The sequence below is a fragment of the Rhinoderma darwinii genome, chromosome 9, assembly GCF_050947455.1.
Source record: "Rhinoderma darwinii isolate aRhiDar2 chromosome 9, aRhiDar2.hap1, whole genome shotgun sequence".
Classification (NCBI taxonomy): domain Eukaryota; kingdom Metazoa; phylum Chordata; class Amphibia; order Anura; family Rhinodermatidae; genus Rhinoderma; species Rhinoderma darwinii.
The window spans coordinates 94835330-94857701 of NC_134695.1; the positions used below are offsets into that span (position 1 = coordinate 94835330).

The 22372-nt window shown below is 41.8% G+C and overlaps 2 protein-coding genes across 8 annotated transcripts in view; one reads left to right on the forward strand and one right to left on the reverse strand.

The window, feature by feature from the left end:
- The window catches only part of RPL13 (ribosomal protein L13), a 257531-nt gene that overhangs the window by 103984 nt on the left and 131175 nt on the right, over positions 1-22372 (reverse strand). The window lies entirely within an intron of this gene.
- Positions 1-22372, forward strand: part of ANKRD11 (ankyrin repeat domain containing 11) — a 215510-nt gene that overhangs the window by 57726 nt on the left and 135412 nt on the right. For 3 of the 7 annotated variants that reach the window (XM_075838582.1, XM_075838586.1, XM_075838587.1), the window contains one exon: positions 9955-10039. The exons of 2 other annotated variants lie outside the window; for them this stretch is intronic. The gene's annotated coding sequence lies outside the window, so the exon portion shown is untranslated. Of the gene's footprint in view, positions 1-9954; positions 10096-22372 lie in introns of all 7 variants that reach the window. 2 more of the 7 variants (XM_075838584.1, XM_075838585.1) reach the window with 2 other exon arrangements.

The following is a 22372-nucleotide window of genomic DNA, read 5'->3' on the forward strand; positions in this document are numbered from 1 at the left end:
CGGACCTTTCAGTCAAGGGAACCCATGAACTGAATTCATAGGTTTCCATTTGCATTGCCATTGATTTCAATGGTGACCGATCTGGTGCAAATGGTTTCTGTTTGTCACCGTTGTGTAAGGGTTCCGTTGTTTTGATGGCATAGACTGCGCTATTGATTCCGTCAAAACAACGGTGACAAACGGTAACCATTTGTATCGGATTCGGCACCACTGAAATCAATGGTGATGCAAACGGAAACCTATGGGTACCCCTGATGAAATTTAGCATACTTTTTGGTCTTGCACTTTTGTTGGGACTGATCTAGAACTTATCTTGGACATATGTGAACCATATTATGCAACAGATCACTCCAATTGTATAGCTTTTTAGGTGATGGTTTCATTGGAGTTTGTGTTTTAATTATGTTTTAATTTAGCAGTCGACTGCGCTATTGATTCCTTCAAAACAGAACCCTGTTACAACGTGACCAACTGAAACCATTACCAAAGTTTTCGTCCCCATTGAGATCAATGGTGATGCAAACGGAAGCTAAGGTTTCCGTTTGCCTTACCGTTGAGGGGTTTCTCCGGAAACCTACGACTGAACCCCTCAACGGATAGGAACGCTGATGTAAACACAGCCTTGTGAGCTGATACGTTTTACCAGCACTGCTACATTGTAACGAACTATCAAGACCGAAGAGTTGTGATATTATCCAGTCTAGACAGTTCTCTAATCTAAGTACAATTGTTTCAGTAGTATCATGTCTGTATGGCTATTCACTCTGGATGTAAACAAGAATGTTCTGTTCCACAAAGATTTTGAAAATGACAAAATATGAAGTTGCAGAAGTCTCGTTATCCCATGATTGAGCTTTAGTTGCATAAAACGGAAAACCCCTTGAAAAATACACCAATTAGAAGGGATCTACAAATGTGACCATGTAGTGTGTAAACTCTTCCCCTCCTTTTTTTTTTTTAATTTTTTTTAATTACCCCTTTAATATATTAGGAAATTTCACTATCTTAAGCGAAGAGGACTTTAGGGGGGAAATGTATTCATAGCTGCATTCTTGTGTTGTCAGAACACTCGTTCCTGATAATTGCCCTGTGTATACAGGGCAGCGATCAGCTGATAAGCGACCTAATGCTCGACTGTTCTGCTCATTTATACAGCAATAAATATTATTGTCGTTGTGTAGACAGAGCTGCCGACATGATGGAAATTTATGTTGGCGAATGGTCATAGTAAGGATCGATTATCCCTAAACATAAGAAATCATTACTACTTGTGAAAGGAGCAAAGAAGCGCCGATCAACGAGCTGTCTCCTTGATCGGCGCACGTTTTCTCTGCCATGTAATAAGATGCAGTCACGTGGCATTTTGTTGCAGAAATTTTCTGCGACTGAAATTCCGTTCCAATCTGATCAATTTCTGCGTGTGACTGCACCCCTTAGGCCACTTTTTATTTTGGTCACTATGTATGTTGCATTAGCATTTAGAAGCCAAAGCCAGGAAAGATCAGTAGATCTTCCAAACCCACTACTGGCTTCGGCTTACTACTGATGAAAAATACTTTTACTTGCAGCCTGGCTATCTGTAGGCCGACGAGGCACATGATGCACCAGGTTAGAATTTTATCCTAATCTTCTTCACCAGTTCTAGAATATATGATTCAGTTTACTTTTGTGGCTGTCAACTCCTGAGACTAGTCAGTGCCAAAAAGGATTTTTAATATTTTTTTTTTCACTCCGTGGAATGGAAAAGCATAGTCTATTGCTATTCCAATCTTAAAAAAAAATAAAATAAAATAATAATTTCAAAACATTTTTAAAAATACTGACGCAATCCAGCCCTTCGCATGCCAAGACACACTTTTTAGAGACTGTTGGGCTAATGGAGCTTTCCCAACGTACATGCTAAATGGACATCACAAACGTAATGTGAACATGGTGTTCTTCCTTACAACACCGTTAACTAACACAAATTTGGTTCAGACAAGAAAAATGCAAAGACTTACAGACTGACACCTCCCATGTTGCGTGATATGTGGGTGTGAGGTAACAAATTCTGGGGTGTTCTAGGATGGCAGCAGATCAAAGAACTTCATAGTCTGTTAATAGGTTTTGGCTTTTGCAATTTTAAAATTTTCCCTGCCTAGTGTAATGACTTGCAAGCTTATGTATGTGGAATCAGGCGGGTTCTCAGTGCTGAAATGTGCTTTGTCATGGTGTCGCCTGGTATAGCAGTTCTACTGTATCGGTGTCTCCTGATCTGCCACCCCATTGGACCTATACATGTTATACTAGCTTGACTTACAGGATCTCGCCCTTAGCATATGTTCCCACATACAGGATATGCTGCAGATTCTCTGCAATAGAAAATCTGCATCAGAATCTCAAAAAAAACTGCTGGTAAATTGGTCATAGAAATCTGTACCAAACACTGCGTATTGCTGCGTTTAATCCGCTTCAGTTTTACCTGCGGATTTAGTATCACGTATTGATTACAGCAAACTATGTGCACCTTTTTGATTTACATCAGTCTTTACTGCATTTCCGCAGCGTGAACGCTGTACAAAACTCGACTTCCGTATTTTAGTGCAGAATTTATGCTCCCCATTCAAGTTATGGGCCAGAAAACGCAGCATCTCTGCACAGAATATGCAGCATTTAGGCTACGTGGGAACCCAGCTTTAAAATATGTACCCACGGGCATCAGAATTCTGTGCAAAGTTCTGCAGCATTTAGAGCAAAAGAGAGGTGGATGAGATTTTTTTTACAAATCTCAACCACACGCTGCAAAAAAGGCAAAAAATTTGCGTGGAAAATGTTCTCTGCTGCGGAAATTAGACTTTGATTTTGCTATGGATTTTTGTGAATTTAACCGATTTTGGGCGGATTCCCTTGGAGAGAAGCAATGAAAAGGGGTATGTGGCTATGCAAATAAATGTGTGTGTATATGTATATATATGTATGTGTGTGTGTGTGTGTGTATATATATATATATATATATATATATGTGTGTGTATATATATATATATATATATATATATATATACACACACACACATCAAGGGTATAGGGGCAGCACTGTGATTCCTTGCCTGTTAAGGCTGGTGCTTTGCTTTCAAACAGGGAGTGACCTCTGCCTGCACAAACGTGTATCCAAAAAAGAGAGAGAGAAGCAGCAGTCAAAAAAAAGAAAACTCTGGTTTATTCATCCAGCATCCACTGCAACGTTTCACCTTCTCTATGAAGGCTTTTTCAAGTCTGACTTGAAAAAGCCTTCTTAGAGAAGGTGAAACGTTGCAGTGGATGCTGGATGAATAAACAGAGTTTTTTTGAGTGCTGCTTCTATCTCTCTTTTTTGGATATATATATATATATACCCCCCCCCCCCCGTTCAAAAGTTTGCGGTCACCCAGACCATTTTCTGTTTTCCATGAAAACTCACACTTATATTTAGCAAATGAGTTGCAAAATGACTAGAAAATATAGTTAAGACATTGACAAGGTTATAAATAATGATTTTCTCCTTTAAACTTTGCTTTGGTCTTGGAATGCTCCATTTGCAGCAATTCCAGCATTGCAGACCTTTGGCATTCTAGCTGTTAATTTGCTGAGGTAATCGGGAGAAATTTCACCCCATGCTTCCAGAAGCCCCTCCCACAAGTTGGATTGGCTTGATGGGCACTTCTTGCGTACCATACGGTCAAGCTGCTCCCACAACAGCTCTATGGGGTTGAGATCTGGTGACTGCGCTGGCCACTCCATTACAGATAGAATACCAGCTTTCTGCTTCTTCCCTAAATAGTTCCTGCATAATTTGGAGGTGTGCTTTGGGTCATTGTCCTGTTGTAGGATGAAATTGGCTCCAATCAAGCGCTGTCCACAGGGTATGGCATGGCGTTGCAAAATGGAGCGATAGCCTTCCTTATTCAAAATCCCTTTTACCTTGTACAAATCTCCCACTTTACCAGCACCAAAGCAACCCCAGACCATCACATTACCTCCACCATGCTTAACAGATGGCGTCAGGCACTCTTCCAGCATCTTTTCAGTTGTTCTGCGTCTCACAAATGTTCTTCTGTGTGATCCAAACACCTCAAACTTCGATTCGTCTGCCCATAACACTTTTTCCCAATCTTCCTCTGTCCAATGTCTGTGTGCTTTTGACCATATTAATCTTTTCCTTTTATTAGCCAGTCTCAGATATGGCTTTTTCTTTGCCACTCTGCCCTGAAGGCCAGCATCCCGGAGTCGCCTCTTCACTGTAGACGTTGACACTGGTGTTTTGCGGGTACTATTTAATGAAGCTGCCAGTTGAGGACCCGTGAGGCGTCTATTTCTCAAACTAGAGACTCTAATGTCCTTGTCTTGTTGCTCAGTTGTGCAGCGGGGCCTCCCACTTCTCTTTCTACTCTGGTTAGAGCCTGTGTGTGCTGTCCTCTGAAGGGAGTAGTACACACCGTTGTAGGAAATCTTCAGTTTCTTGGCAATTTCTCGCATGGAATAGCCTTTATTTCTAAGAACAAGAATAGACTGTCGAGTTTCACATGAAAGCTCTCTTTTTCTAGCCATTTGGAGAGTTTAATCGAACCCACAAATGTAAAGCTCCAGATTCTCAACTAGCTCAAAGGAAGGTCAGTTTTATAGCTCCTCTAAACTGCAAAACAGTTTACAGCGGTGCTAACATAATTGCACAAGGGTTTTCTAATCATCCATTAGCCTTCTAACACAGTTAGCAAACACAATGTACCATTAGAACACTGGAGTGATGGTTGCTGGAAATGGGCCTCTATACACCTATGTAGATATTGCATTAAAAACGAGACGTTTGCAGCTAGAATAGTCATTTAGCACATTAACAATGTATAGAGTGTATTTCTGATTAATTTAATGTTATCTTCATTGGAAAAAAAAACTGCTTTTCTTGCAAAAATAATGTAATTTCTAAGTGACCCTAAACTTTTGAACGGTAGTGTGTGTGTGTGTGTGTGTGTGTGTGTGTGTGTGTATATATATATATATATATATATATATATATATATAATATAAATCTATCACTTTTAACATATTGGCTGTGATATTTCAGTTGAAGATGAAACCTGTATGAAATTCTTCTTTGACATTGTTGATGCAATGATCCAAACTTTTGGCTCTTTGGATTGAATGTAGTATTAGAACGCTGCATTTGGCGTGATTGTTTCAAGCTATCCCGACAAACTACTGTAGCTAGCCATATGCCACTCCTGTAATTTTGATAATCCCAGACAGATTTTCCCATAGTGTATGCTGACCGTATTCCATAAAGTTGGTGTGAACTAAAGGCCTTTTTACACCGTCCAATTGTTGGACAAACGAGCATTCACAGAACGCTTGTTCCAGATAATTGCCGTGTGTAAACAGATCAACGATCAACCGATGAACGAGCAAATGCTTGTTCATTGGCTGATTGCATAGTTTAAAAATGCTGATACTATTATCGTTGTCGGCAGCACATCTCCATGTGTAAATAGGGAGACGTGCTGCCAACATGATAATGTCGAGAGATCGTAGTACGAGCGCTCGTCCCCATACATAGCTCCTTGTAAAAGGAGCAAATGAGCGCCGATCGAGGAGCGGTCTCATTGATCAGCTCTCGTTTACACCGCCCATGTCGGGCTGTGAAATGTCACTTTTAGATGTGGTGGATTTTTGAACCGCGGATCTTGTGTCGAATTTACTACACCTCCGACACGTCTGAACAAATCCTTTTAGGCCTCATGCATGCGACCGCATTGCAGATCCATTTTTTCTTTTTTTTTTATGGCCCCATGCACATGACCGTGATTTACACGGATTTATTTGGGGGCTGCAAATTCGGATCGCAAAAACTCAGGACAAGTCCTGTTTATGGGTCAAATTTTCAGATTCACTAATACCGGTGAATTGCTGATCTGTGAGCCCGGATGACACACAGACGCACAAGGAATTTTTGCGTAGCGCAAAGCCAATATGGTTGTGTACATGAGGCCTTACTATGGTCTCTGTAACCATGCAGCATTTTTCTTTAACTTGACCCATTTTACCTTCGCAGAGATCAGAGTTGGTATAAATCCGTTTGTTGGCAGTGAATGGTGATGGTAAAATGGGTAAACAGCAAGTTATTGTGACTTTAAGCATGAACTCTATAAAGTGCATATGTGATTTGCAGGCTGGAGAATACAAGCTTATATAAAGGCCCCGATCATGCAGAATACGGATGAAAAGTTGACAGCCTTTGCCAGAGACACGCTTGCACAGCTAGATGTGTTTTATGAGTAGAGTTGTAATGTGCAGGGTCACAGTGGCTCTAAGAGGAAAATAAACAGCAATGGCATTGGTGGATATAGCGGTAGGAGGAACGAGAAGCTTTTGTACCATTAATAACCGATCTGGCCGGCAGCCAAGGCTCAGTGTGGGATTAGCCTGAACAATCAAGACTGCAGGATCAAAACAAGGAGGCAGGAACAGCGAGGTCACACTGCTGCCATCTGCGTTGCCGCAGTGGGGGAGGGTGAAGACTGGGAAGAGAAGGGAGTGGGGGGGGGGATGTTATGGAAAAAGAGGGGGCTGGGCAGGATGAATCTGCTCCTTACAGCAGCCTGAGTATATCAGCAGTATATCTTTAGAAAAGCTGTCTGTGGAGCAGAAAAACACATCATGCAGTTGTGTGTGTGTGTGTGTGTGTGTGTGTGTGTGTGTGTGTGTGTGTATCTATCTATAAAATTTAAAATGTCTCCAGTTTTTAGATGTACGCATGCATATAGATCTCTTCACTATAACACAATTTTACTGATTCCCTACTTCGCTTGATCACCCATGACCCACTTTTATTTTAGCAGTTGCTGAGATAAATGGGAGCCGTGACATTTTTAAAGTGACTGTGAAAAAAAAGTTTGTAATGTGTGCTCAGCCTCCGTGTCTCGTTGAATGATGTGTGAGAAGTTTCTGTTGGGAATTGTCTAAAACACGCCATACACTAGAGATTTTGGATGGCTGAGAAGGGGGATTTATATTCCGTTTTCTGACTGAGCCTTTTCGGAATACGAGCGAGGGTGACGTGCTGACCGAAGATAGATTTCTGTGGGATAAGTTGATCTGCCGTGTTGGCTTTTTTTCGTTTGGTGTCGGCGGCGCAGTCATTTTAAAGTCGTTCATGCCAAACAGGTCTGCATCCCACCAATAGAAACCCAGACCAGGCCACAGATCAGGGCAGCTGTCAATTGGTGATTTGGCGTTTTTATCTTAAATTGTCCGAACATCGTTTTGAAACATTAACCCGATCGTTCGCAATGGCAGAATTCTGTTTGCTGAAAATGTGATCAGTCAGGTTGGAAAATGTAGTACAAAATTTCGTGTATGTCATAATTGCCTGAATTCAACCCATCATTAACAACTTTGCGCAAACACCCCGGAGGTTTATGGCATTGTCACAACAACTAATTCCAGAGACCAACGGCAGATGTGTTAGATGTGATATTTAGGCTCCAGTTGTACGATTGGTCACTGCCATACCAAATTTTGTGAAAGAAAGAGGCCCTTATACGTATTTTTGGCTTTTTTTGTGCCCCCCCCCCCCCCCCCCCCGGACATTTTTTTACAGTTTTGTTTGTGTTCCCTACACATCCAGGCACTTCAGACAGATACAAAATGTGAATGGTCAAGTGGATTAAAATTTTTTAAATAAGCTGCTATTAGTTTGGATCAGTCTGTTCAAAAAAGTACGTTTCATTTGTTTTTGGATAGATAGATTCCGCACTCAAGTAAAAAAGAATTGAATCCCCACAACAAACAGCGGCTGTATATATCTCATGCTGCCCTATTTATCAGCAGACTTTTGAGCTATATTCGTCCAGTAGAAACATACTGTACTGTTCACACAGGTTTCTATGTTTTGAATAATGTATATCTGAAACCTACAGCAAAAGTGTGGTGTGAACAGGACCCAACTTGTATGTGACTTGCTCCTGTAAAAGTGGATGGGATTCAGGATAAATGTGGAGCAGTTGTGATTTTGGTCATATGATTAGCTTGGACCATTTACTATCTGTAACCAGTTCTGTCGTATACGTGTTTGTACATCTGATACATCGCGCATACCAGATAATGTTTGCAGCCGCACCAATCCAAATAATCGGCCGTTCTTCTTCTTTTTTTTTTTTTTTATAAAAACCTTGTGGTGAAAAAAAACACACAACTCCCCAATACAATAATCAAGTATAGTTGATCATCCATGGAAATTGTCAATAATAAAATATACAAATAATTAAAAAAATAAAATCTTTTCGGACTTTGTCCACACCTCCCTTTTTCCCATCCCTTGGTTGAACTTGATGGACATATGTCTTTTTTTTATTTTTTTTTCAACCATACGAACTATGTAATTCCTAGATTGATCGATTTTTATGTGCATTATATTGTTCATACGATGGTTGAAATGGTGTAACTTATGGTCATTCTAGTTGGTTAGCAGTCTTGCTGATCAGGGGTATAAGAAAATCGAACCTGTCTTTGTACTGATTGAGGCCCCATGCACACAACCGTAAAATCGCCCGTAATTGCGGGCACATTAATTTCTAAGGCTGACGGACACCTTCCTGTATGCCTATGGTTCTACGGTGCCATAGAAACCTGCCGGAAAAAATAGGACATGTCCTATTTTATTTTACGGACCGTGCTCCTATACTTTATAATGGGAGCACAGCCCGTAAAAACGTCAGGCTGTCCGCGATCGTCCGTGCCTGTAATTACGGGCATCGTCGTGGCAATGAAGCCTGAGGGTAACTTCACACATGCCAAATGGCACATCTTTTTGCAGTGTAGCTAATTACCGCTCGGCAAAACCGTGCACATTGTTGATCGTTTTTTTTTCTTCGTTTTTGCCCGTATCGGGTCGTGTAAGAGGAACTGAGGCTGTTCTTTTTTCAGTGCAGAATGTAGCTGGTTTCACCTATCCTGAGTATATTGTGTAGAGCTGTGGTACTTCCAGCAGAGCAAAGCGTAATCTCCCTGTAACCTGTCATTTACAGCGTGATCTCGCAAGATTACGCTTGCTCTGCTGTAAGTACAACAGAAACGTTAGTGTCGGGATTGTGAATAGACATCCCGTCCTGGCTGGAAGGAATGTCTATTCACTGTCAAGACACTTCAGTAACGTTAATATGTCGGTATAAGAGAGCACATACTGATCTAGCAGGATCCCTATGAGCTGACTAAATGAATGGGGAGAAGTGCATGACGCTGATTGGTCAGCGTCATACACTCCTCTGTACAACGCCCACTTGGTCTAAAGTAAAAACACGCCCAGTTGGGCATTAAGAAAGTAATTGGCATAAAGCTAAAATCGTTCCGAACGTAGTAAAAATAGATAGTTTCTCGAAATAAAAAGCACTGCTGTAACCTACATTACAGCGCCCATCTCGTTATGTAGGAGATGATGTACTTATAATGTGGTGACAGTCTCTCTAAGGGGTTAAACCATGGAAACTTTATTGAAGACTTTTTTTATGTATTTATTTTACTTTTTAACTTTAACAATGTATTATAGTGTTTAGTGCAACTTTGTAATTTCTGATTTTATTAAAATATATATATATATATATATGCTCTGAAACCCGCATCAGTCAGGACAGCAGGACTGACTGATTCAGTGACAGCAGGTCCTGTGTGGCTTTGACATGCAGGATCCACCTGTTATCCATCACATCTAAGTTCTGAAGTTCATATTGACTTGCAGAATAAAGTTAACGTGTCGTTTTTATTGCACGGTGAACGCGGTAAAAACGAAGCCTGAAAAATAATGGAGGAATCGTTTTTTTTTTTTTTTTTTTTTCCATTTCACAATACAAAGGATTTGTGTCCGGTTTTCTAGTACATTATATGGTACGATAAAAGGTGCCATGAAAAACTACAACTTATAGCTGTATGAGGGCTTGTTTTTTTTTACAGAATATTGACGGAAAAAATGAAGTTATGGCTTTTGGAAGATGGGGAGGAAAAACGAAAATGAAAGTCCGAAAAATGGCTGCAGTGGGTAGGAGTGGTACTTACGTTCATCTGCTTCCGTGTGATTGTCAGTACTTGCAGTGTGTACGTGCTCAAAACTATATTAAAAAGAAAATTATTTGTTCATACTGTATTACTAGTATATTTGTTGTCTTCGTACACATGATTGTAATGATGGATCATGTCAAATCATTCATTGGTGGTTTAGATAAAACCTGGAGGTTTAAGGGCCTGTTCGTACTGCGTTCGCAATGACCATAGGAGCTATAGGTCGAGAGGTGCTCCCAGCAGATACGTACAATGTAAGCAGCTGGGTTATGCTGCTATATAGGCACGCGTTACACATGGACTTCCATTGAAGGAAGAAAAAAAGTAGGTTGCGCAGTTTATGTTCAACTGGATTCCTTTGTATGCAATAGCACAGTCCACTAAGCTAGTCCGTACAGTGAATTAGAAGGTACAGTGACATATACCATATACCTGTGGAGCTTTTACTGGGCGTACGCCAAACGGGCACAGCGAACGTATTCTAAAAGACTTTAAATGGACCTTTCTTACAGCAGCGAACATGATACTGCTGTTCACCTCATGATCAGAGCGTCTGGGTTTATAGAACCAGTGACCTCCGTCTTCTGACCCCATTTCCCCAACGTGTCTTTCATGAAAAGGCTTTAATGCAGTGCATTTAGAGGGATTATCTCTGAATAAATCACAGGATAAAACAATCTATTCTCTCGTGATCACCTTACATATTGTAATCCCGCATGCGGCTGCCAGTGCTTTTTGTGTAAATTAAAAGGTATTTGGTGCTTGTGTCTTTATGACCCCTACTATTACAGAGACCCAAGGTCTGCCCATTAATCCAGGGTACGTTGTGCTTGGTTTCTTGTGTTTAGTGGTGATGCTCCAAGAAATAATACTGGAGTTTCTGCTCAGGCCCTTGGTGTTATTACAAGTTAGGTCTCATTCACATCGCGTTAAGGCACTACATTTATCTGTACGTCGAAAGCTCCCGATGTACAAGATAAACGTGTCCATAGGGCTCCGTTATACCGACGGAGACCAAAATAGTGTTCTTTTAGCCTCAGTTGGGCTGGTATAAGGCGGTATACCTTTTTTTACACTATTCCATCCTGAGGGGTCCTGCAGAAATAACGTTTACCACACGGTATACAGTTTTTCACACCGGAGCCTATGGGTGACTGATGCCAATGTATGTTAAACGTATACCTCGGGGAGTTCCTGACATCGCTGTCCATATATCGACCGTGAAGTCAGGAGCTTCCACAGCGTTGGAGTCCCTGGGCAGAGAGCGCTGGCTCTGTCCAGGGATTCCGGCCCCGGAAGAACTCCTGAAGTCACTGTCCATATATGGACAGGGACTACAGAAGTTCCTTATCACTGGATTCCATGAGCAGAGCATCAGCTGATGCTCTACCTGGGGGACTCCACCGCTCCTCCTGGCATCACTGTCCATAACTGGAGTGACTTCAGGAGTTTTGCCAGGGCCGGTCCCTGGGCAACGTATCCCACTGTATGCCATACAGTGGGATACGTTTTGGGCCTTCTGTCGGAGGCCTACAAAATTGTGGTAAAAAAAACTGGACCAAAACGCCATGTGAAATCGTAATAGTGTGCGATTTGCACGCGTAAAAAAGTAGCGTTTTTCTACATTTCATGTCCGTGTGCCATCAGTGTGCGTTGCTTATTGGCATCAGTGTGGCATGTTTTTCCCGTACGTGCAAGCACTTTTTGAAAAAAAAATTAAAAATTCTCCATTTCTTCAGTAACTGATGCGTGAAACACTGACAGCACACGAATGTTGTCCGTGGTTTTCACGCACCCATAGACTTCAATGGGCGAATAGGTGCGCAAAAAACATACCAATGTAGGACATGCAGTGAGGTTCACGCGACGGACACCGGCTGTGTGAAAACTCACTCGTGTGAATAGCCCCAGTGAAATGAATGAGTCCTTGTTCTGTCAGTTATTTCAACGCACAGCACATGGACAAGGAACACGCTTGTCTGAATGAGCCCTAAGGCTCTTTTACACGGGATGATAGGACGAACGATCGCTCCCAATCATTGACCTGTCCTGTGTAAACAGGACGGCGATCAACCGACAAACTCTTGTTCATTGACCATCTTTAATTTGGGCAAAAAAAGTCTGCTTCATATCTCCCCTGTGTAAGCAGGAAATGTGCTGCCGACCAGATGTAAATGTATGGGGACGATCTATATCACCCCCATACGTTGCCATCATTGCTCCATGTAAATGGAGCTAATGAGCGCCAATGCTATATCGTCTAACATTATCTGGCTGTGTAAAATCACTCAGGCGCTCAATGTTTAATGCTCAATCGCTGTTATCATATCAGAATTGTCTGTAGCTTAGTCCTTTTATCACACCCTCAAACAAGGCTATCACATTGTGGTGATCGTCTTTACCTTAAAGAGGCTCTGTCACCAGATTATCAAATCCCTATCTCCTATTGCATGTGATCGGCGCTGCAATGTAGAGAACAGTAACGTTTTTTTTAAAAAAAACTATCATTTTAGTTATGAGCATTATAATATATTCTATTTTGCAAATGAGCCTTTCTAATGGACAACTGGGCGCGTTTTTCTCTTATTTCCAACTGGGCGTGTCTTGTGTTTTTAGCAACTGGGCGTGTTTACTTCTTTCACTGCACAATCACACTGTGCTGTGGATCATGCTGGGCTGGAACAATGAGAAGTGTATGACGCTGATTGGTCACTGATTGGTCAGCCTCACACACTCCTCTGTACAACACCCAGTTGGTAAAAAGTAAAAACACGCCCAGTTGTCCATTGAGAAACTAATTAGCATAAATCTAAACTAGCTCATAACTTGCTCAAAAATCGTTTTTCAAAATAAAAACCACTGCTGTTATCTACATTACAGCGCCAATCAGATTATGTAGGAGATAGGGCACTTATAATCTGGTGACAGAGCCTCTTTAACTAGACTAGCAGCACGAACATTTCGGAGAATAAACTGACATTGAACTGTTGAGCAACATTATCTAATCCCCTATGAAGTCCTGGCACATGAATGCATTCCAGTCACAGGAAAACTCTGGACAAAAGGCATTCCGGAGCGTCCGTCTACAGGAAACCTCTAACCAACGCACGACAAGATGCAGACCGGGAAAGCCGAGTGCTTTCTTGTGAGATAATTTAAAAGGACCTGCTTTTGTGTTTTTTTATATTTAACATGGCACTCCATCTCTAGGCCCTCATGTAATATTTATGACCCATGCGTAAAGCTAATTTGTGATTTTTGCACACCACACTTGGTTTGAATGGACCAAGCAGGTTGAGTCCCTCTGCAATGTATAATTTAAAGCTATAAAAATGCTGTGCTGCTAAGCAGAGCACCAATGATGTAATGGGTAATAGTACTCGGCTGTATGTAAGCCCTGTACATTAGCTTCTTGGCTAGGATAGCTGCTGCTATCAATTATGTATAGTCTTCTGGCTCCTTGCCTTAGTAAGGTCACATCACAGAAAGCTGACTATCCTTATTGTTCACTACCTCCTGCCCAGCTGCCGATTCCTTCACAAAATTTAATACCACCATATAAAGCATAGGCTTAGTCCCCTGCTCCTCGGACACCACTTTTGTCAGTGATTCTGTAAAGAACTTTGTCGCATACATTTTATTTTCGGCTGAAGAGGGGACAGTTTGACATTGTGCACATGTTCAGGATTCTGTACCTAAATCCTCATCGTATCCGCTGACGCATTTTGTACCCCATTCACATGCAGCAGTATAAATCCACGTTGAATATTCAGTGCTGCAGACTTTAAAATCTGCGTCCTGCTCATTATTTTTGCGGATTCTGCGTGGAGAAGCCACAGATTGATTAAATCCATTGTATTTCAGTGGTTCCAGAGTACGGAACCGCTGGCACGTACGTGGCAGAAATGAGAGAGTCCGACTCGAATGTCCGCCGCAGGTTTTTTAAATTTTTTATTTATTTTTAATCCAAGTTGGGTTTAACGTTAAGGCCTCATTTACACGAGCGTAATATACGCGCGTGCTTTTCACGCGTGTCGTACGCATATATATATATCTCTATGGCGCAGTGCAGACGATGCGTGAATTTTGCGCAGCGCGAGTGCGTTGCGTAAAACTCACGACATGTTCTATAATCGTGCGTTTTTCGCGCATCACGCACCCATTGACGTCAATGAGTGCGTGAAAACCACGAAGGTCGCACGGAAGCACTTCCGTGCGAACTGCGTGATTCGCGCAAGAGCTGTCAAACTGAATGTAAACAGAAAAGCACTACGTGCTTTTCTGTTTACAAACATCCGAACGGAGTGTCTTAGACATGAGCGAACCGAACTTTACCGGGTTCGGCCGAACTCGTTTTGACCGAACCCGGCAGGAGACAGTCACTGTGCAGGGTGCGGAAAGAGTTAAACTGGTTCAGCACCCTGGACCGTGACTTCCGATTCCAATATACGTGAACGTGTCAAAAAAAAAAGGTTCTGACTAAGGCCCCATGCACACGACAGCAAAAAACCTCCGTTTTTGCGGACCGCAAATGCGGTCCGCAGAAACGGAGCCATTCACTTTCATTGAACACTGACACCTTTCCGTAGCACTACGGAAGGGTGTCAGTGCCGTGGAAATGTTCCGGGAATTATGGAACATGTCCGTTCTTTCGCATTTTGTGGGCTGTGCTCCCATACTTTGTATGGGAGCACGGCCCGAAAATGCGGCTGTCAGTCAGCGGCCGGCCGTGCCCGCAATCGCGGGCGGGTGATTGCGGGCACGGTCGTGTGCATGGGGCCTTACCCATAACTCCCGGCTTCTTCCTCCAGTCTGACCTCCCGGGATGACAATTCAGTCCAAGTGACAGCTGCAGCCAATCACAAGCCAAGCACAGGCTGCAGCGGTCACATGGACTGCCGCGTCATCCAGGGAGGTGGGGCCAGATGTCAAGAGAGGCGCGTCACCAAGGACGCGTCACCAAGGCAACGGCCGGGAAGTTCTCGGTAAGTACGAACCTCCTTTTTTTTAAACCGGTTACTCGATATGGTGATCGGAATGCACTGTCGAGGGTGCTGAAAGAGTTACTGCAGATCAGTTAACTCTTTCAGCACCATGGACAGTGACTGACGTCGACTAGCCTCATCTCTATGATGGCGGCTGCGCGAAAAGCAAAACGCACAAACTCGTGTAAATGAGGCCTAAAGGTGTTTTCCAGTCCTAAGAAATTGATGGCCTTTTCTTTGGATAGGTCATCGATATCTGATTGGGGATTGGTGGGGGTCAGACTCCCGACACCTTCGCCGATCAGCTGATTTGAAGGGGCCACGGCGCTCGTACAAGCGCTGCTTCCCTTTCCTTCATTGCTGTCACTTCTCGTACTGGGAACCTGAGGATAGGCCTTGAAATTCTTAGGACTGTTATATAGCCTATGGATTGGTATAAGGTTACATGTGCCGTGCCATGTTCTAGCGGTTTATGGTAGATGCAGTGAAAATGGGTAAAAAAAAAATTATGTGCACACCAACCGATATTGCCAGAATCCTATCTAGTGAATGTCTATCTGTACTATTACTACCGTTGATGTAGGATTGGCACACCGTAAAATGTAAATATAGAATTGTCCGTTTATTATTAGTCTTCCTTGGTATCCTTTCGGTCAGGATGGATCTATATATCTGATTTTGTCCTCGTTTGCTATGCGGATGATGGGGCTGGGATTATGTAATTCTTTTGATGCAGCGTTTCCTTTTGTTGGCCACATTGCTTGTGTTCTATCCTTTTAGGCCTCTTTCAGACGAGAGCATTTGTAATTGTCCGTTATACGGATCCTATTGCGGATGATATTGCATCAGTATGGCCTCACTGTAGGTTTAGTCCATTATTACTGTCCCATTCATTAATATTGACCACAGACCCCTTCCCGTATATTTGCAGGAAGGTGTCAGAGCCGTCAAGAGCCTCCGCAAGAAATTAGACGAACCGAAAATACGGGTGGCTGTCCGGCCGGCCGTGCCCATAATCGCGGACCGTGATTACGGGCACAGTAGTGTGCATGAGGCCTATGTTGGCAATATTTCATAAGTTTTGCATCAGTATTAACCCGTTAGTGACCGGCCCATCGTGTTTCTACGTCGGTCACTAACGGGCCTTATTCCGATGCCATAGACTTTTTACGTTGCGGCATCGGAATAAGTAAACTGAGCAGGGAACTGTCAGATCTCCCTGCTCTCAGCTGCTAGAGGTAGCTGAGGGCTGGGAGCGTCCTTGCTCTGCCGTGTGAGATCGATATTAGTATTAGCGAGCACCGCATCTGAGTGGTTTTGGAGAGAGGGAGGGAGCTCCCTCTCTCTCCCACAGACACCCGGCGATACGATCGCAGAGTTTCTGTGTCTCTAATGGCAGCCGGGGTTCTAATAAAGGCCCCCAGGCTGCCTGGAGTGAATGCCTGCTAGATCATGCCGCAGGCATGACCTAGCAGATGCCTGTCCGTGTTAAACGGACAGGCAGTAATACACTGCAATACAAAAGTATTGCAGTGTATTATAAATGCGATCGCAGAATCGCATATTATAGTCCCCTAGTGGGACTAGTAAAAAAGTGAAAAAAAAGTTTAATAAAGTTAATTAAAAAAAAAATTTGGAAAAAAAAATGAAAAACCCAGCTTTTCCCCTTACAAAATGCTTTACTATTAAAAAAACAAAATAAAGTTAAAAAGTTACACATATTTGGTATCGCCGCGTCCGTAACGACCCGACTATAAATCTATTACATTATTTAACCCGCACGGTGAACGCCGTAAAAAAAATAATAAAAAACGCTGGAAAAATTGCTGTTTTCTGTGAATACTGACTTTAAAAAAATGTAATAAAAAGTGATCAAAAAGTCGCATCTACTCCAAAATGGTACCAATAAAAACTACAAGTCGCCCCGCAAAAAAAAGCCCTCATACAACCGCATCGCCGAAAAAATAAAAACGTTACGGCTCTTCATATATGGAGACACAAAAACAAATCATTTAGAAAAAAAAGTGTTTTTACTGTGTAAGTAGTAAAACATACAAAAACTATACAAATTTGGTATCGTTGCAATCGTAACAACCCGCTGAATAAAGTTATTGTGTTATTTATACCACACGGTAAACGGCGTAGATTTAGGACGCAAAAAAGTGGCGAAATTTCAGATTTTTTTCTACCCCCCCCCCCCCCCCAAAAAAAAGTTAATAAAAGTTAATCAATAAATAATATGTACCTAAAAATGGTACTATTAAAAAATACAACTTGTCCCGCAAAAAACAAGACCTTATACAGCTATGTCGACGCAAAAATAAGACGGTTATAGCTCTTGGAATGCGACGATTGAAAAACGTAAAAAATAGCTTGGTCGTTAAGGTCCATAAATAGGCTGGTCATTAAGGGGTTAAAGATCCGTATAAGGCCCCATGTACACGACCGTACTTTCATCCATCGTAAATACTGATCTGTAGTCCGCATCTTATCCACATATACGCAACGGTATCCGCAAATACGGTCTGTAATGCATCCGTATGTACAGCTATGGGTAATTCTGGACAAGAATGGACGTGTTTTATGTTTTTACAGATAATTTCTACAAAAATGACACCTTTCCAGAAAAAAACCGGAAAGGTGGTCGTAGCCTATAAAAATGAATGGGTCCGTAATTACGGATGAAAAATACTGTCGTGTGCATGAGACCGTAATGATGGGCTGTCTTCTAGAGAGAAAAATGTAATGACCTAAAAAAATCTATACAATGCGGATCTCATACAGACTACATACTGATGCATCCGTATTTTAATCACTCTCCATAGACTTCAATGGGTGTTTTTTCATCCAAGGGCATGCTGTGTTTTTGAAATAGGCACATATTTATATATGTTCATGTGAATGGCCTCTTTGAATAACTTTAGCTCTGTATTACTGTCCGCAAAAATGGATGCAACAGATGCAAAATACAGTTGTCTGAAAGAGGCCCGAAGGTTCTTTTTACACCGGCCAACTTTCACAAGTATGGGGACAAGTGCACGTTACTGCGATCTGTCATCCCCATTCTATCATGTCAGCAGCATGTCTGTTTACACAGGGAGATGTGCTGCTGATAACGATATTTTCTGCTGCATAAACCGTGTTTGCTTGTTCATCAGCTGATTTTTTGCCCTGTTTACACACACAACGCTCGTTGGGCCATTTATTGGCCTGTGTAAAAGGGCCTTAAGAGAATGGTTCATGGACTTGTGCAGGTATCGGGCTTGGATTTGCTTAACAAGCAATTAGTGGCCTCCCTGATACACTGGCCTGTCTTAAGAACTTTAACTTACCGTGAATCCAGCATATCTTGTTTTCAATACTTCCCGATCCCCTTCGTATTTTTCTTTTTTTTCTCTGTCTGGCACATCCATAAAGTAGTAGATCCTGTGCCACCAAGGATTGCATTTTGACCAATTTATATGATATCTTATTATAAAGGGGGAAGGGCAATAATGCGTGTTCAGTGCCTCTGGCCCTTCTCACATCTGCGCCTGAGGCTCCGTAAGGAACCTCCGTCGCAGATCCAGCCGGGCATACCTGAGGCAATAGCGCTGCATGCTTCAGTTGTTCCCTTGTTCTGCTCCCGTGACGGAGCAGAACTGAATGACACAACGCAGGTGTGAACATGGCCTAAAGGGGCTTTTACACTGGTCGATTATCGGGCAGACGAGCGTTCAGAGAATGCTCGTTGCCGATAATTGCCCTGTGTAAACGGAAACGATCCGCAGATGAACGAGCTCGATCATCTGCTGGTCGTATCGTTTATACAGGGAGATGTGCTGCAGACAAATATATATATATATATATATATATATATATATATATATATATATATATATATATATATATATATATATATATATTTATTTTTTTTAAACATGGAGACACGCTGCTGATCTGATAGTGTATGGGGACGAGTGATGAGAGTAACGACCGCTCGTCCTCATCCATAGCTCAGTGTGACAGAAGCAGACGAGTGGCGATCAACGGTGACTCGTTGATCGGTGCTCGCTGCACCCGCCGACTGTCGGCCGCTGGAAAAGGGCCTTAAGGAGACTTACAATTTTTCTGTTTTTACCATCTCTGTTTAATACCTAACTTGAATGTAATTTAGACTTGATTCTGGGGGTGATAAGGTTTTTTGCTTTATACTACTTTTGGGGGTTTGGGAAAGCACAGCCAGGCCCAATCCTGTCCTTTGCCTTGTCGACAATCTAATGAACCTTTGCATGTTCATGACTGAAGTTTAACTGCTGCCTACGAGCTAAAGCTTTCAATGAATATACACGTTCATTGTTGGGAAGATAAAGGATGGGGGCTGGGATTGGGTCTAAATGTCATATAATCGTGGTTGTTATGACAACTTTGAAATACACCATGACAACCTGAAAATATGTCCTCTGGTACAGGAGGATGCATAGATGTCTGCTCTGTGACTGCCCGCCACCCATTAGGGTATGTTCACACGTAGTCAACAAAAACGTCTGAAAATCCAGAGCTGTTTTCAAGGGAAAACAGACCCTGCTTTTCAGACGTTTTTTGACCAACTCGCATTTTTCGCGGCGTTTTTTACGTCCGTTTTTGGAGCTGTTTTCATTGGAGTCTATGAGAAAACAGCTCCAAAAACGTCCAAAGACGTGTCCTGCACTTCTTTTGATGAGGCTGTATTTTTACGCGTCGTCGTTTGACAGCTGTCAAACGACGACACGTAAATAACAGGTCGTCTGCACAGTACGTCGGCAAACCCATTCAAATGAATGGGCAGATGTTTGCCGACGTATTGGAGCCGTATTTCCAGACGTAAAACGAGGCAAAATACGCCTCGTATACGTCTGAAATTTGGCCGTGTGAACATACCCTTACATTTCCCTGGTAGTATTGGACCCGGTGGCAGTAGCAATCCTTCAAAAGTATTGTGTAGGTCCTGTGTTTCTATAGTGGGTCACACTTACTTGTCGGAGGATGCACTGAATATTTCCTAGGGCCTGTTAGCATCAGCGTTTGGGTTCCGTCCAAACTTTCTGTCGAAGGACCCGATTAACGGAATGCTAAACGCAAAACTATGGCTTCCATTACAGTTGGTTTCTGTTTAGTTTTTTTTCCTGTTCAGTAAAGTTTCCCTTTTTTTTTTTTGTCCCATAGAAACAATAACTTGGTAAACTATGCCATCTTTTCCGTGAAAACAGAAACCAACTGTAATGGAAGCCATAGTTTTGCGTTTAGCATTCCGTCCATCTGTTCCTCCGATGGAAAGGTTGATCGAAAAGATAACGCTGATGTGAATAGGCCCTCAGAGTAAAAATACTCTGCTTATAATTTTTTAAGGAGCGTTTTTAGCCAAGAATGAGTATATATTTTGCCATAAGTCGGTTTAATTTTAATTAAGCTGAAAAATCTTTAGCGTGACCTCCGTATGTGTGCACAATTTGCGGTAAAAGCTGACCAGTGTAGTGAAAACACGGAGATCAGACTGGACTTCTTAACCGCAGCATTCTCAGCTTGAGTGTTTGTTTCAGTATATAGATATGAGAGAGGCCTCATTCAGATGGCCATAGTGCGGCCACATATTAGCGTCTGTATTAGAACAGCAGGTCCTCACCTGACCCTGGGTTGGGCCAAGACATGGAGCCTTAATAAAGATGCTAAAATTCGGCCGTATGAATGAAGCCCTAGATATGGGAGTCCTGGGTGCCGACCAACCTTTGTATGTATAATTTTTTTTTTTTTTGCGCTGACCAATCACAGTGACTCAAACTAAAGGCTATGTAAATGTATTTATTTTTTAGTGGACTTTTATTAGAACTTGTTTTGTTTTTCCGATACAGCCTAGATGTGAGATTTTATGGTGATCCTGTGTTAGAAGCTGTATCGTTGAAATGACTGCTCAGCTGAGAGCAAGTCCTGTGTGTCTTATGTATGGAAGATGCATAGAAGCTGTTTTGGAAAACAAAGCAAAATTTTTTATTTTTTCCATGTCTTGGCCCAACCCAGGGTCAGGTGAGGACCTGCTGTTCTAATACAGACGCTAATATGCAGCCGCACTATGGCCATCTGAATGAGGCCTCTCTCATATCTATCTTTATACTGAAACAAACACTCAAGCTGCGAATGCTGCGGTTAGGAAGTCCAGTCTGATCTCTGTTTTTCACTACTCTGGACAGTCACTTTTTTTTTTTTTTTTTTTTTAATACTCTCCGCCTTCTATGAGTCATAACTTTTATTTTTTATTTTTCTGTCAATGGAGCGGTGTGAGGGCTTACTTTTTGCGGGAGGAGTTGTAGTTTCTACTGGCACTGTTTTAAGAACCATATAATGCTGGGAAACTGGAAAAAAAAAATGGTGTGAAATTGGAAAAAACGGCAATTGCTCCATTTTCCTTTGGGTTTCGTTTTTACGCCTTTCGCCCTGCGATAAACTACAAATTTACTTCATTCTGCTGGTCAATACGATTACGGCGATACCATATTTTATATTGTTTTTTAATGTTTTACTCCTTTTACAGAGAAACTTATAAGGAGAAAAAAAAGTTATTTTTCCCCCCCATATTTTGAAAGCCATAACTCCCCCCCGTGGATTGAGTGGTGTGAGGGCTTATTTTTTGCAGCAAAAGCTTTGGTTTTTATTGGTACTATTTTTTATTTTATTTTTTTTGGCACATTCGACTTTTTCAACCCTTTTTTTTTTTTTTTTTTTTTTTTATTAAAGAAAAATTGTCACTGCTAAATTGACAAAACAGCAATTTTGGCATTTTATATTTTCTTTTTACGGCGTTTACTGTGGGAGTTAAATAATGGTATATTGTAATAGTTTGGACTTTTACTGATGCAGCGATACCAATTTTTGTTTTAATTTTTTTTATTTTTTACATTACTTACCGCATTTTTCAGGCTTTAAGATGCACACCAGATTTTAGACAACAGAAAATTTTTTTTTTTTTTTTTTTTTTACGCCCTTCACCGTGCGAGTCAAATAATGCCATATTGTAATAGTTCGGACTTTTACGGAAGATGCGATACCAATTGTTTTTCTTTTCTTTACATTGTGCTTTGGGAAAAATGGGAAAAGGTTTTTTTTATATATATATATATATTTTTTTGACTCTCCTGAAAGGGTATCTAATAATTTTATTTTATTTTTTTTCACATTTTATTAGTTCGCTGGTACAATACACTGCAATACATGGATGAGTTACGGAAACCACGTAACTCGCTGAGTTACGCGGTTTCTGTAACTCCCATAGTAGTGAATGAGCGTTACGGAAACCTCGTAGCACAGCGTTACGCTGT